The 3761-nt window shown below is 62.8% G+C and overlaps 1 pseudogene; it reads right to left on the reverse strand.

Annotated features, from left to right (window-relative positions):
• Positions 1-2382: 2382 nt before the first annotated feature.
• On the reverse strand, positions 2383-2546 carry LOC147728704 (5.8S ribosomal RNA; annotated as a pseudogene).
• Between the last annotated feature and the right edge of the window lie 1215 nt (positions 2547-3761).

The following is a 3761-nucleotide window of genomic DNA, read 5'->3' on the forward strand; positions in this document are numbered from 1 at the left end:
CTCTGATGGCTTGCAGGACAGGGGGCTCACGTACCCCGGGGCAGACCGGATGGAGCTCAAGCCTCGGGCCCTGTCCCAGCTCCCGAGCCCTAGCCAGGCCAGGGAGAGCCTCCCCGGGCTCCGGTGCAGCCCTGTCCCCAGCGCCCAGACCCTCTGATGGCTTGCAGGATGGGGGGCTCATGCACCCGGGGGCCGGCCGGACGGAGCTCAAGCCCCGGGCCTGGTCCGACCTTCCGAGCCCTAGCCAGGCCGGGGAGAGCCTCCCTGGGCCCCCGTGGAGCCCCGTCCCCAGCGCACGGACCCTTGGCTGGACCCAAGGAGGGTTAAGCCCAGGCCACGTCCACTCCCCGACGGCCTGCCCGGGAAGCCCATTTACGTGGGGGCCTACAGAACTCTGGGGAAGGACAAAAGTTGGAGTTAGCCCGGCCGCCAGCCCGCAGGGCCATCTGGTCACCCAGCCCACAGGGCCATCTGGTCACCCTGCCTGCAGGGCCATCTGGTTACCCTCGCTGCAGGGCCATCTGGTCGCGCAGCCATCAGTGGGTCGGGCGCACTGAGAACAGTCCACCCCAGTCGACAGTCTCGCTGGGAGCAGCGGGCTCCGTCCTCCCTTCAACCGCCCCGGCATGCCCCGAGGGGCGGCCGGGGACGGTGCCCGGGGTAGGGCGCGGAGGCGGTCGAATCTCCCTCGGCCCTGCGGACACAGCAAAGCTGCTGCCAGGGGGACTGCAACATCCTCCGCCGGAGCGAAGGACCACCTGCCACCCCAAAGCCTTCCCAGCCGACCCGGAGCAGGTCGCGCCGCTGCGGAGGAAATGCTCCCTGCGGGGCTGGGCAGGGCCCCGGCCCCAGTCCAGCGGAGGGGATCCAGAACTCCTGGGCCACTGACCTTCCCGCCGTGTTGGATCCTCTGGCCGGACTGCACGGACCCCACCCATTTACCTCTCGACGATTTCATGCCCTCTTGAACTCTCTCTTCAAAGTTCTTTTCAACTTTCGCTTACGATACTTGTTGGCTATCGGTCTCGCGCCCGTATTTAGCCTTAGATGGAGTTTACCACCCGCTTTGGGCTACATTCCCAAGCAACCCGACTCCGAGTAGACCCGATCCCGGTGCGCTAAGGGCCCTACCGGCCTAACACCGTCCACGGGGTGAGCCTCGATCAGAAGGACTTGGACCCCCTGAGCAACGCCGGAGAGTCGGTCTTCTGTACGCCACATTTCTTGTGCCCGCCGCCGGGCGGGGATTCTGTGCAGGGCTCTTCCCTCTTCACTCGCCATTACTGGGGGAATCCTGGTTAGATTATTTTCCTCCGCTTAGTAATATGCTTAAATTTAGCGGGTCGCCACGTCTGATCTGAGGTCGTAGTCGGAAGATTGACGCCAGAGCATCAAAGGGGGTTGCTGGGGAAGGCCGGAGTGGCCGGCATCCCGGCAGCTGCGCCCTCTTTCCCCAGATCGCATCCGGAAGGGTTTCGCCCTCCCCGGGAAGCCAGCCGCAGAGGTGGGCACCCGAGGCGCGTGCACGTGGGCAGCCGGTGGGACAGCCAGGCCCCCCAGGGACGGGTCCCGGGGCGGACCGGTCACTGGGCCCCTTTCTCGGGGGCCAGGCGTTCCGGCGGCGTACCTCCGCGGCAGGACCCGGTGAGGGACCCTGCCACAGGCAATCGGGGGTGTCTGACCTTGTGGGGGGACGAAGGGGAAGCGGAGCTCACCCTGCGATGGCCCCAGCCGCGTCCCGGGGAAGCCCCTGTGTTGTAAATAAAACAGCGATAATGTTAAGCATTCGCTGAAGACATGCTATCGTGTCTTCAGTGTAGTTTTCCCGCTCATGCTCGAAAATACGGCCGGACTCCATTTTGTTTTCTGGTGTCCATCTTATTTGCTACACTCCGCTATGTGCTCGCCACGAGGCAAGTCCTACTTCACTGACCATCACCTCTGGAGTTTGCCCAGCAACAGGCTATAAATAGTTCCAGCTTGCCTAGCGCATGCTCAGTACGTGTAACATCTGTTTCTGCTTAGAGGGGATTGGAATGTGCATTCGGTGCGCTTCATGAACCGTTAACTCCACCCATGTATCGATCATGTTTTAGAAATGTCCATATATGGTCATAAATCATGCTTTTGAACTGTAACCGCCCACTTATGAGCCCCTTCTTTGTGTATAAAAGGGGACCGCATGTCCGAGCTCTGTGTGCTACCTTGTACAATACTGTAGAGTGTTGTGTGGGCTGATTTATTAAACTATGTTTTGTATTTCCAGTTTCCGTGCCAATTTCTTATGTAGTCTGAGGACTTTGCGTACAGAAGGGCGAACCCTTTCACACTCACGGGCCTTGCTGAGGCCTGTATTCATCACCGGGGCGATTGACGATCGAGCAACCCTCAGACAGGCGTAGCCCCGGGAGGAACCCAGGACCGCAAGGTGCGTTCAAAGTGTCGATGATCAATGTGTCCTGCAATTCACACTGATTCACACTAATTCTCGCAGCTAGCTGTGTCCTTCATTGACGCGCGAGCCGAGTGATCCACCGCCAAGAGTCACAGGCAACTTTTCCAAAACGTTCACCCACCTGCAGGCGCAGGAGAGGCGGGAGGAAGGCGACGCGGTCCGTCCACTGCCTGCGCGGTGAGACGGCCGGGCGCCCCGTTCAAGTCTTCCCCTCTGGGAGTCAGACTGCACCATTGGGAGAAAAAAAACATTGCCAGGCGCTCGGCCCGGGAGTCCCCCCCACCCACCCGCGGGAGAGGAAGGGGGCTCCCGGTGCGACGGGAGCAGGCAGCCCCACAGCTGCTGCTCCCTCCCGGGGTAACCGGGAGGGACCAGGTGAGTCTTTCGAACCCCTCAGCCCGGCCGCACGGGACCGGGTCAAACCAGGTGCCTGGCAACGAGGGAGGGTCACTCCACCTGCACGTCAACTGTCCGTTGCCGGGCGGCCCGAGCCGTGCCAGCGAGTTGGCAATCGGCCCACCCCACCCTTTTGCCCGGGTCCGAGGCACCAGAAGGGAAGAGCCATGCGGTTCCCCATCCCGCACGCCTCCCACCAAGAGGAGCCAGGCTCCCCTCGCAGGCCCTCTGCCCCTTCTCTTCCAGGCCACGCTGCCACACGAGAAGGGCACCTCCTCGGCCACCCGGGCCCCAGTCGGGCCGGGACTTGGGTGCGGGAGAGCCCAGCCGGCACCAGGGCCTTTTGCAGCATGGGGTGGTACCAGCCCGGGGATGCACTGCCATTCTGTTAACCCCCCCACACTCCGCGGTGGGGGGTCTATGCCGGGTGAACTCAGGTTTTGCCTCACAGAGGGACGGGAGACGGGGGATGCCCCCCACACCCGGTCCCTCACGCATCGGTCGGGCCCTTCCCCAGGGGGAGCGGCCCGCCGAAGTCCCGGTCCTAAACCCAAGTGCCCCATGTGGCCTCGGACCGCTCTGCCAGGCTGGGGCACGCCAGGGCAGGGCCGGGCCCTGTGCCTAGTGTGCATGCTTGCAAGAGGTGGTGAGGGCATCGGGCTGGCATCGTCAGTCGCTCGGGCTGCTCCTCCGTTGATGATCCTTCCGCATGTTCACCTACGGAAACCTTGTTATGACTTTTACTTCCTCTAGATAGTCAAGTTTGATCATCTTCTCGGCGCTCCGCTAGGGCCATTGCTGCCCCGGCGGGGTATGCTGGCTTAGCATCCCCTGCCTGCCTGCCCCCAGGGCAAGCAGACTCAGAGAAAAAAAAGCCTTCAGTGAGGGGCTGAGAGGCAGGAGCATCCCG

Source organism: Lissotriton vulgaris, chromosome 3_1, assembly GCF_964263255.1.
Source record: "Lissotriton vulgaris chromosome 3_1, aLisVul1.2, whole genome shotgun sequence".
In the NCBI taxonomy this organism is placed as follows: Eukaryota; Metazoa; Chordata; class Amphibia; order Caudata; family Salamandridae; genus Lissotriton; species Lissotriton vulgaris.